This window comes from Rhododendron vialii, chromosome 12a (assembly GCF_030253575.1).
Source record: "Rhododendron vialii isolate Sample 1 chromosome 12a, ASM3025357v1".
NCBI classification, from domain to species: Eukaryota; Viridiplantae; Streptophyta; class Magnoliopsida; order Ericales; family Ericaceae; genus Rhododendron; species Rhododendron vialii.
In genome coordinates this window covers 9,897,870-9,910,273 of record NC_080568.1, presented here as the reverse complement: position 1 = coordinate 9,910,273, position 12,404 = coordinate 9,897,870, and the positions used below count along the sequence as shown (strand labels likewise).

Below are 12,404 nucleotides of genomic sequence, written 5' to 3'. Positions count from 1 at the left end.
TGCAAAAGTCCACTTTTCCCAGTAATGGAATTCTTAGGCGGGTCAATTTTTTGAGGCCATTTATAGCCAGAATAGGATGAGAATTTTGTCGATCTTTTGTTCTTCTATGTTGAGCATTTGCTACCAATTTTGTTGTTGCATGTTCTCCTGTAGAGTTCTTATCACCATTCACCAATACATGGAGTATTTCTAATTCAGCTTTTGTATTTCTCCTTTCTTTTCCTTGGGCCATGCGACCAGTTCTTGGTTGAATGCTCTTTTTCTTTGTTCTCTATCTTGTTACACACTTTAAAGCACTTCTTAGGATTTCGGTTTATAGCACAATAAATGAAAGTCGAATTTATCAACTTTTACACAAATTTTCATGTGGATGAGATCGGTCGAGTGGTCTAAGTTGTAGATGGGATTACAAGTGCCACTTTTTTATGTAAGCCCAGACATCCGGAAAGAAGAGCTTTCCACTTCCGATCCCCTGCTTGAGTGAGCAAGAATAATGACGAAGTCGGTGCTGCCCCATGCCAACATTTGACCGACCCGCATATTCATGCATTCGGGGGAGTGTATTTGAGTATGAAACTAGGACGCACACATGATCTTGGGATTCCCGTACAGTTTTACGAATTAGTTTCGTCCATTTTTAACATAATGTACCCACTTGACCAAACTTTAAGATAGATCAAACTGGTCCGTAACAATCAGAGGGGATCCGTCCTCGTGATCGGATAATTGCCATGCCATGTCCCGCGACATGTGCCGATGCCATTTTTTGCCTTCCACTTCCCGTTCGCGGCAACTACTTTGGCTAAAAGTAAACTTTGCGTTTCCTTCTACGAGGAGGCTTTTCAACTCTCTAGGAAGGTGGACCTTTGGTTATGCTGTATTCTTAAGATGATATGGTTTAATCAAAGTGCTCGTAAATTGGTCAGAACACTAAAATAAAAGAATGATGATGTGGTTTGGATCCGTAAAAGATTTTCCTATTCGGGTAAGTTCTAACTAGTGGGGATTGGGCTTCACGCCACCGGCATTGTTGTGAGGGAGGCAGTGGCTCATGAAGTTGAAGAGTTTCTTTTCAACACACGTCGGGTTCAATACACGCTGTTTTCGAGTCCGACCCAAAAAAAAACACAATTTTGTCATTTCGTTTTGTTTGCTTTCCCAATTTTTCCTTTTTATTTGCGTGTGTGTGTGTGTCAACGTCCAATCACAATAAACGTTGTCTAAAATACGGACCACAATTGGAAAAAGTTCAGTTCATATTCACACTTTTTCCACCTTTAGAATTTTCTTTTTATTTTTTATTATAATTTTTTACTTTTTTGAGTAATGCCTGCTAAGATGAATATTTAATTCAGTTTTTTTGAAAGGTGAAAAAATTTTCATTAATTTGATTCAAAAGAATTGACAGGAATCTACTAAAGATTAAAAAAAAAAAAAAAAAAGACGACCAAAAATGTCATCCAATGCATAGCCTTTTGCTTGTGGAGCCAGAAAGAAAGTTTGCGAGAAGCTTCTTGACCATGTAAGAATCTTGAGCATCAACAGCATTTATCTCAACCTTACAGGCAGTGTAGTTATACAATGAGATCATCCATTCAATGGCCTGTTCCAAGATACATAAAATCGGTCATCAAATGTAGATATAACACTAAAACAATCACATAGCAATAATTTGGGATTCCACGAGTTTTACAAATGTAAGTATCATAAATTTAGTGAAAGTCCACCACAAACTTATATGTTATCTAATCTTCCGATTTTCTTTAAGAGTTGTGTCGGGCACTGCAATGCCACTATAATGACTGAAAGTCTCTTGTAAAATGTTGTGTGCCTTGTGAGAAAGAATTGTCTTGTGCTGCCTAAGCCTTCTAATGAATGCCAAGAATCCCTTGGTAAGTTACGTAAGTTTTGATTCATCAATTATGTGCTCAAGTAAATGTCAAACTTAAGCTGTGGCAAACATTCATAATGATTCAATGTAAACCATCCCAAGACACAAAGGATCCTAAACCAGAACAACGCCGGTAATAAAACTGTGCGGACTTGCTTTCTTAATTCACATCTATGAGCGACTATTCCTCTATCTCTTGCTCGCTTCCCTGAGACTTCAAAGATTTTTCAGCCATAGCCATGTTTTACTACGCACATACTTCAACAAATTATGCACAACTAGTAATTAACATACATTTTTTGCAAAATGGAACACACTAGTAAAGAAACTTACTTGCAAGGTTGTCACGTTAACCATAAGTCCATTGGGGCCAGGCCGGCCCAATACACTGGATTCTCAATAAAACTCGTGAGCAAGATCAGGTTGATCAAGCAATACTCCGACTTCTTTCCAACTTCTGCGGTGCAAGCGGGAGAAGAACTTTTTGCCATCTTTGTTGAAATGACCATCAAATCATTGTTACTGCAAAAAGAATCTGCGTAAACATTTGAAGTTTTCAATATCCCTAATCCTTTTTTTCCCTCTCTTTTATAGAAAAAATTCTCAATATTAGCACTACTATTGACTCCAAAACCCAACCAAAATCATGAAGCAATCCCAAGCAATATAGATGGAATAGAGAATCAAATTCACACAATATAGGGGATTCAAGAAGTTGAATTGAGTTTCAGATGAAATAACATGGACAAAACGAAGTGGACGAAAAAGGAGATAATTTTTATCAAATAATTAAGACATCAGTAGTTAACAACAAAGAATTTTTTTTCCCCAGAAGTTGTACCAACCATAAATTCAGTCATATACGGGGTGATTCAAACTCAACCGTGCAACAAATGGAAAACCCTTGATCCTTGGAAAACACTCTAATGCCACATGATGCGGCCCACATCTTTTACAAAGTGTAACTGTAATACTAATTCTGTACCCATACTGTTTTTAAAAAATGAGGATCAATGAAACGAAACAAAGCTATTGTAAAAATGGTGTGTAACAATTGGGCCAGTGGATGAAGCTTGTGCATTGGGTCGTCGTCATCGGCTGCTATATAACCATGCACTCCTTCCCTATAATCATACAACATAGTGTGTTTACCTAATTGCTACTTAATTACAAAGAAGTAAACTATTGCTACTTAATTACAAAGAAGTAAACCATTGAAATTATATGATATCTGGGTTGTGCAATTGAAAGGGGGCAAGGATCCAATGCACAACCCATATATCATTTAATTTCAATGGTTTAGGTACGGAATTAGTATTACACTTACACTTTGTAAAAGATGTGGGCCACATCATGTGGCATTGGAGTGTTGTCCAGCGATCTAAGGATTTTCCATCACGACGAGAAACAAAGTTAGAAATTACAAGTCCAATGGTGTTCCATAGCCTAGACGGGGAAGAAGAGAGAGAGATTGAGAGAGAGAGAGAGGTATGCGGCTGGGAATTAGAGAGAGAAGAGTACAATGACTAGAGAGAAATTACAGGCGGTCGTCTTGAATCAAGTTTTCATTTTTATATGACTAGCGCCATGCATGTGCGATGCATGTGCTTCATCATGGCATGGAAATCCCCATTGTCATCTGAAAATTAGACGCGCAAATCATCTAAGAAACAAAGGTTGAATGCAAAAACTATTAAGTGTCAAAGCAGTAAACGGACATTAAAGCACAAAATTCTAATGATGGAACTTTCTTTCTACGTGTGGAAATCTGTCCCCATCGATTTCAACTCCAAGGTATATGCATCAATCAAGTTGGTTAAAATGAAAGAAAATTACGTTTACAAGTAAGATTACTGGCACTTAAGCAAATGGAATCAACAAATTTCATTTCATATACAACTTACAATTTGTTTTACCTCCATATTGAGATTCACCAGTGCATTTGTAAAGCAATCCAACACTTCTACATGAATCCCACCGGTAACTTCGGGTTTATTTGTGTGGATTAAAACTCGGTTATGACTCCTGTATATTTATTGGTACAAGTATCTAACAACCTTGGAAGTTGGACATATTTTGGCATCCACATACATGTTGCACTTGTGGGCAGATAACCAAAAATAAGAGCATGATGAGTAATTATTTAGGACGACAACAAAAAAATAGTGGTAGGTGGTTACACAATAGGCTGCCGTAAACATTCCAAGTCGTAGTCTACAACGTAAATATTTGTATAAGCAAATGCTGGGTAGAATTGCTCTTTATGAGAAGCAAACTCCATTTGTTTGCAATGAGAAAACAGAAAAGAGCATTAACAGTTCCAGCAATACTCAACTTTTGCCTTCACAAGTCCCAAACCCATGGTTGTTGCATGCATGATAAATTTGGGTCACTATGTGGTTAATGGAGAATAGCAAGACTAAAATAACCACAGAAAAAGTATACTAAGAGGCACATTCTAATCTCAACGACTACAGGGATTCACATTTTCCAAGTGCTGGTAACGCAGAAAGCAATCCCAAAAGTCATCCTTTGACATGAAAGATTAAGGACCGGATTGATGCAGCGCATAAGATAGGAAAAACTCCAATCCAAAACAAAGCAACGTAGAATTACTCTTGAAGAAGTGAAGTGCTAGGCCAGTCACGACATAGACATAAGTCATTCCATCTACTCCTGGCAACAAACGGTTGGCCATATAGTAAGGTATAATTGCTGCCTTTTGGGACAAAGGCAGCACTAAATAGCCGACCTAACCATCATAATCGAACGATTATAATTTTAAATAATTGGAACCAACCCCTAATCTGGAATTCAATATACGAAGAACAACTCCCTCAAGTCCCAAGCAAGATAACTTAGACATTTTCTCGAACACGTGGACTACCACCTGATTATTTGAAACCAAAAGCCTAAAAAATTCAGACTTACATCTCAAACCTTCACGGGAATAATACAAGTGAACTAACATTGGTCACACTTTCATCTCACATTCACTTGAACATAAACAAAATAGACAACCATAAAACGTTTTTGGTTGGTTCTTCAAATAACCAAGTAGAGAATTGGAGAAATGAAAATTTAACCTACCTCTTCAATTTGTCGAGCACCAACAAGGGATATTACAGTAGGAACACGAAATCTGTAGTAGTTCAGAGTTGAATGGCAGCCATCGGCCCGTCGCAGAGCTTGGCTCTGTATAGGCGAAGAAGCCCAACATATATAGGCGGCCGTGGTGGAGCTTGGTTCTGTATTCGAGATGTCGCGAGAGTTGGCAGCAGCCGATTGGAAGCCGTATAGTTTGAGCCGCCAGGAATGTGGGCGCCGAGAATGTGGCATTGGGTGTACGCAATGTTCTAAATGGCGCTTGACGGTAGTAGGGCGGAGACCCACCTTCAAGTGCCAAGCCGCCTAGGCGGCGCCAAGCAATTCAGCGAATTTTTTTATTTTTTATTTTTTTTAACAAACCTTTATCCAATCAAACTATATTTCATGTATCCATAATGCAAGTTCAAACTTCAAAGTACAAACCCAAATGAAATTAAGTAGTAACAACTAGCAAATAAGTTGAATAAGACAATAAGTAACAGGACTTCGCTCACCTCCCTTATATTATTTTTTATATATTTTTTTTTAGGCCTCTAAAGACGCAGACGACACCGCTAAGGCTGCCGAGACTGCCAAGACGCCAAGGCCGCCAAGACCGCCTAGGCGGCCACCAAACACCCCTGGGCGCCAAATCAAACGCCAAGGGCTATTGGCGTGCGGCAGGATACCTCCAAGCGCCTAGGCGGCCTGGGCGGCCACCATTTAGAACACTGGGTGTACGGGCTTTGGTTTGGCGGCGGCTGTGCGTGATTGTATTGAGGCAGTGAAGAAAGGAAACGGACAGCAAAGTGAGGCGGGTGGAATCCTATCTCGGTTCTACGCACAACTGAAGAAGCATGGTGGCTTTTTCAGAGTGCTTTTGTTTCTACAACTCTTGGTCACATCAGTAACCTCTCCCTCCTTCAGTCTAAGCCAATTGGAGTCGTCCCCCTTCTGGTACTGTTAAAATCAACTGTGACGCAGCATTTAATCGAGAGCTCTCTAGAGGAGTTATCGCAGCTGTCATACGAGATGAAAGGGAGAGAGTAGTGGATGTAGTGGTTAAAACGGTGAGACCATGAGAGCATCATCAAGTGCTCAAGCTGAAGCGTTGGCAGTTGGATCGGCCTGCCTTTTAGGGCGAAGGCTCAACCTCCGGAACCTGATCATTGAGAAAACAACAAGGACATCCATTTGAGCGTGTCTGAACTCGTTCCCCCTTGGGAATTCGCATCTGTTATAGAAGATAGCAGAAGTATTCAAAATGCAGCTTTGAATGTAATTTTTGTCCTAAACCTATATGTATACTGAGGATGTCATCCGTTTTAGGGCCAGTCTCGTATAGAAGATAGCAGAAGTGAGATGTACTGAGGATGTCTTCCCCACGCCCACATGCAAGAGAAACTACAAGCTTCCACCGCCCACTTTGACCCCAGTCAATGGTATTTTGCCACTGGCCCTAACATTGTGGCTAACTATGATAATTACATAGATGCTACATTTGGTTCGTCTAGTGAAGATAAAGCATATCTATTCATGAAGGACAAGTATGTGTTGTTAAACTATGCTCCAAGCACGACAGAGCCAAAGTGTTGAAGGGAATGCTACGCATCTGTGAAGTGTTTCCCTTCCTCAAGGGCAATATGGAATAGACTCTGCTTTTGGGTCTGGCGAGAATGAAGCAATCATCTTCTGCGAACATCAATGTGCAAGGATTAACTACGGATCAGACACAAGTGATGGCAAGTATATACAAGGCTCACTCCAATGTTACCTTTCTTGGAATGTACTCCGTTCGAAAACTGCATAGACACTACGCTTGAATCGTCGACAAGTAATGAAGCTTAGCTCTTCAAAGGCGACCAGTGTGCTTGTATAAACTACAATTCTGATAGTTGCGACCTCGTTGGCCCCATCTGTCTCATCACTGAGGCCTTCCTGTTTTGTTTCCTGTTTTGAGAGGTACCATTTTTAGCAATGGAATTGAGGCAGCATTTGCTTCACACAAAACTGATTGCTATGATGTATACATATTCAGAGGAGCCCAATATGCATGCATGTCCTTTGTTCCAACACCCAACGCTACCGTATGCTTTCCTTTTATAGCGATGAAGTTCTTCCCACTTTACATAGCATCTTGCCTCGCAAAAACCGTGGTATTGATGTTCATCCCACCCGGCCTAATCATGACCCTAGCCACATAACACACAATTTCCACATAACACACATTGTTTTAAAGTTTATTGTGGCCAAGTTTATGATCAGGTCGAGTGGGATGAACAACAATACCACGATTTTTGCAAGGCAAGATGTCATGTAAAAAGAGAAGGATTTTACTCCCGCCATAATAGAAAGGAGTAGGGTAGGGTTAGGTGTTGGGACCAAAGTCAATGCATGCATAGAAATCTTCTTTGAATAGGTATACCTCATATTGATCAGCAATTCTACTACCAAAAATGGTATATCTCAAAACAGGAAAGGCTTCACTAAAGAGAGTGTCGACAAGGTCGCAGTCATCAAAACTATAGTTCATATATTACCACACTGGTTGTCTTTGAAGAGATAAGTTTCATTACTTGTCGACGATTCAAGCGCAACATCTATGCAACTTTCGAACGGGGTACATTCTAAGGAAGGGAACATCTGAGTGATGGTCATCGGGCCTTGTATTTTCATGCCATCACTTGTGTCTGATGCGTAGTTAATCTTTACACATAGATTTCCGGAGAAGATGATCGCTTCATTCTCACCAGACCCAAAAGCAAAGTATATTCCATATTCTGAAAAGACCGTGTCCTTGAGGAAGGGAACCCCTTGGCAGATACGTAGCGGTCCCTTCAGCAGTTTGGCGTTTTTCATGCTTGGAGCATAGCCTACCAAACACATACTTGTCCGTCATGAATAAATAGGCTTTATCTCCACTAAACAAACCAAATGCAACATTTTTGTAGCTATCACAGTCAGCCACACTATTAGGGCCAGTGCCAAAATACCATTGGAGATGGTCAAAGTGAGCGACGGGCGCTTGTAATTTCTTTTTCCTGTGGGGTTGGGGTTGTTGAACGACAATGGTTAGAGGTTTATCTTACCGCTTACAGGATCGTGGTAAATGGATACTCGGTTCCAAAGTGTGAGCGGCCTTTGTGGATGTGGATTAAAGTTTCCATTTACTATTCATAAATCATTAGCTCTCTCCCAATTTCTAGACATGAATGCATCACACATGTGTGTTATAATTAATGAAAGCCCTCAATTTTCACTGTGCAATATATAAGAATCTTGTCCCACTAATATATTTCTCCTATTGAACTACCTAATCAAAATCATTTCTAGCCAAATATTAAAATGGATACGAAGAAACAATGAATTTCTAATGTGTATGTAGGGTAACCTCGGGCCAGCAGGATTAATAAGTCGCTTGAGCTCTTGAGCAACCCGAATGTATTGAGGGGCAATGCCTTCTACAAAGCATACATCTTCTTGGGTATTGTACTCGCAACGACGACCAAATGCACCAACCAAAATGCCACCCAAAGCATATAACTAAAAATAACACGAAAGAAAAACAAACGTAATTGCAAATCCATCTTAGATTTTAGAAATTACTTGCTAGCACAAGGAAAACCTTAACAATGGCTAAGAGCATGTCCCTATAAAGCTCATATTGATAACATTTTTTTAATCATTGGAAAATGTTTCATTCACGAATTGCCCAACGACACTTATTTGAGAAAAGAAAACAGAAAGGAAAACCCATGATTAACATCAAGAAGTGAACCTCTCGCTCTTAACACATGCTGCAAAAGCAGATAGAAACAAAGCTCGGCAATAGTGCAAGTCAACCATGAAACCTCCGGGGGAGAACAAGGCTCAGATATAATTACACATTGAAACTCTATGAAATTTTAATTTGGGAACCCAAAACAAGTAAAACAAAATCAACATAAAAAAAAGAAAATAACTCAACACCCTCACAACCCAGCGCGACACTGGAGGCACAAACTGCCAGTGGTCTCGAAATTGCAAGGACAGGATCAAATGGCCTCAGTAGATCTGAAGCGACACACGAGTAAGAGCAAGAGGGGGCGGTGGATGGGAGGCGGCGAAGGGGCTGCGGATGAGAGGCAGCGAAGGCGACGAAGATGAGTGGCAGCAAAAGGCAGTGGAAAAGGGAAGACAGAAGGGGCTGCGGAGAGGTGGCGGCCACTAGAACGGGGGAGGTTGGGAGCTGGTTGAGGGAGGGAGGAGAATCTCAAAAGAGGAGGAGAGGAATGTCTGAACTAACAGCTCGTTTGGATCGAGCGATTTCAGGAGAAAAGAAAGGGGAAGGAGGAAGAACTCAATCTCTCTTCCGTTTGGATGATCCACAACGCGAGAGAGGGTGAGGAAGGGTGGGAGATGAGAGTCTCATCGTTGCCCGTTTCTGTTTCTCGCCACTTTTGGCGCGATTCCGTGAGAAAGGAGAAGAGACAAGCGACTGGAGAGCATGAGTGAGAGTAGATCTCACTCGCTCAACTTCTGGCAGCGCGTGCCGGCTACGCCGGCGTCTTTTCGTCTTCGGACCAGTGGCTGTGTGGTCGCCGGAAAAGAGGGAGAACAGTTTCAGGTCGCCGGAGAAGAGAGAGAATAGTTCAAGGTCGCCGGAGAAGAGACCAGTCGCCAGAGATGGGAGTGAGAGTTTGATTTCTCACGTGCGTTTGGATGGGATGGTGAGAAACCCCACCCCTTTCTTTTCTTCTCTCACTACTAAGGGAGACCACTCCCCATTCTTCCCCTTTCTCACCTGGGCATCCAAAGGGGCTGTAAGGGAGGAAAAACCAGAGGAGGAGGGAGGGGTGAGCCGAGAGAAAACAGGCTTCAACGCAATTTTTATTCGCCCAACACATGCACAAACTTTTGTTCGCTGGAATTGCATATCAATGATTAGAAACAAGCTCAAATAACTTGCAGTGACTCGAACGAATCAAAATTGAAAGCAAGCTCACACTATTATTTGCAAACTCAGGTTACAAATTTACAAATCTCTCTCTGGGGGAGGGATTGTCCTTCTCATCCCCTTCAGCCTCCGTCACGCTCTGTTTTTCTCTCACAATTTTCTCTAGGAATCTGTTTTTCTCTCACAATTTTCTCTCGGAATGGCAATGGAGCGGATATGATCGGATACCCGAAACTAAAAACCTACCTGAATCCGCCCTGATAACTGAACGGCGGGAAGAGAGTTGTCCATAACCGAACCCAAACCGAATGGGGAACCGAATTGTCCCACAAAATGGCTGCCAAACAAATTCTACAAATCCTAGATTTTTTAGACGGAGAACAGACAACGTAGATTACGAAACGAACTTGAGGTAGCAAGAATAAAAGCTGAGATCTGACAAGACATTTTGCAGTTTTTACATTGAGAGAGACATACATATACAGAGATGCTATAAATCGGAAAAGTTACAAATACAGGGATGTATTTGTGCAAAGATTCATACATCTACATACAAATAGATACAGATCAGACAGGCAAGTTTCATACCATCACGCACGCAATACCAGCGGCATTCCCGGAGGAGGAGAGAGAGAGAGAGAGAGAGAGAGAGAGAGAGAGAGAGACCAGTCCAGCAGTCCGACAGTCGCCGATGGTCAGGGAGTCGGACAAGGATGAGGAAGGCGACAAAGTTTACTACTACTATTACTAGAAGGGATCAGCTTAAAAGGTGCTATAAATATGCGTCGGTCTTGCTAACTGACGCTCCCGCTCCGGAGAATAATATACTAGTAGTATACAAATATAATTCTAAAATACATATCTCACGGTACCGAATGGATATTGGTTCAATATCGTGAGATATGTATTGATATTTGCACTTATTTATCAAATAATTTTTTTTTTGAAAAGAATGATTTTTCTATTGAATTAGATTGAGTGGGAGAATAAACTTTTCTCTGCTCAAAGAGCGCTTTTGCGTAAATCTACGTTTTTTCCTCTATTATTTTTGGACCGAGGATGGCATGTGCCACTCCCCCACCATTTACCTCCGCCGTTGGGTGTTCCCTACGCTCCACCACACCCATAACCGTGGGAAAAAATAGGTTATGGTTTGGGAAAAAAGAACGGATCGATTTAGGTACCTATGGGTCGGTGTAAGTTGTCATCCTTGATTTTCTCCACACCACACTTCTAACATACATTGCACAATTCTTGTATCAAAAGTGCTACACACACAACAGTTGTATAAAACACAACACATAACCAATCTCTAGCCGTCCTCCAAACCAGTCGCCTCTTGCCACGTTACCAAAGCAATACAAATTGATTTATTAATTCGTCTTAACGAGAGTAATTCGCAAAAGTAAAAATTATTATCGAAATTGAATTTTTATTCATAAAATTTTGAGTTTGGATCATAATTTTTTACTTATTAGATTTTTCTCGTCGAGACGAATTAATAACCCATAAAAATTAGTCATATGTAGAAACAATAATTCTAACACCACACTCATTCACGCACCTATACTCATAATAAGGGTAGAGCCCACGCACACTGAATATGTAGTATGTGCAGGCTCTATGTAGAAATTCGAATTAATTTTGGGACTCTGCAAGCCTAGATGAGAAATGGCTAGGTTAGCTTGCATAGGTAGCAACTAAACACAAAATTCTTGTGTATTCTTTGTGGAAAATCAAATAAAGGAAAAGTACTTTCCGAAAATTCTTCTCGGGGAAGATTTCAGAAAGCTCCTTGTAGAAAGCACCCCACTCTAGAAAGCACCCCATTCATGGAGCTTTCTTGATAACTCAGCTAGCCTAAATACCTAAGTTATCAAGAAATCATTCGTTTTTGAACAATAATATATCTTTTGGGATCTTTTTTAGATATTGTTATTTGTTTTTTGATAAGAAATGAAAAGGGAAGACGAGAAAATTAAAGGAAGAAGATCCTCTCCACCGGTTGTTTTAAACTAAACCATCTTTTTAGGTTATTTGTGAGAAATTTCTGAGTCCACTTAGATGATCAAAAATGTTATAATTCGTCAAGATTATCAACCACAGAAGAAATTTTTTTTTTTTACATGAAAATTAACTTCAACCTTATTGTTGCTAGTACTCAAACTCAAGGCCTTCTGATTTTATTCGGACTTTGACCAATGAGAGCTACTATCCACACAGATAAAAAGCACACATATTGTGCACAAGTTTTTTTGTGGGGCCCATCACGGGTTGCACACAAACGATCTAAGCCGTTCATTAAATGTAAAACATTTTTTCAAGGGTTTTTATGAAAAATCAACTGAATCCAATACCTATAAGTTCTCGATCCAATCATCTAATTTTTCATTGAGATTTCAGGATAATGAAAACTTAAATGATTGGATCAAGTACTTATATGTATCAGATTTAGCTGATTTTTCACAGAAACCCTTTAAAAAGTGTTCT

General features: G+C 40.4%; 1 long non-coding RNA gene across 1 annotated transcript; it reads right to left on the bottom strand.

Annotated features, from left to right (window-relative positions):
- Positions 1 to 1,499: 1,499 nt before the first annotated feature.
- Positions 1,500 to 10,707, bottom strand: LOC131310567 (uncharacterized). The gene is made up of 3 exons (XR_009195261.1): positions 10,503 to 10,707; positions 2,225 to 2,413; positions 1,500 to 1,603 (listed from the first exon to the last, which is right to left on the bottom strand). It is a non-coding gene; the product is annotated as an uncharacterized LOC131310567 (long non-coding RNA).
- Positions 10,708 to 12,404: the final 1,697 nt, after the last annotated feature.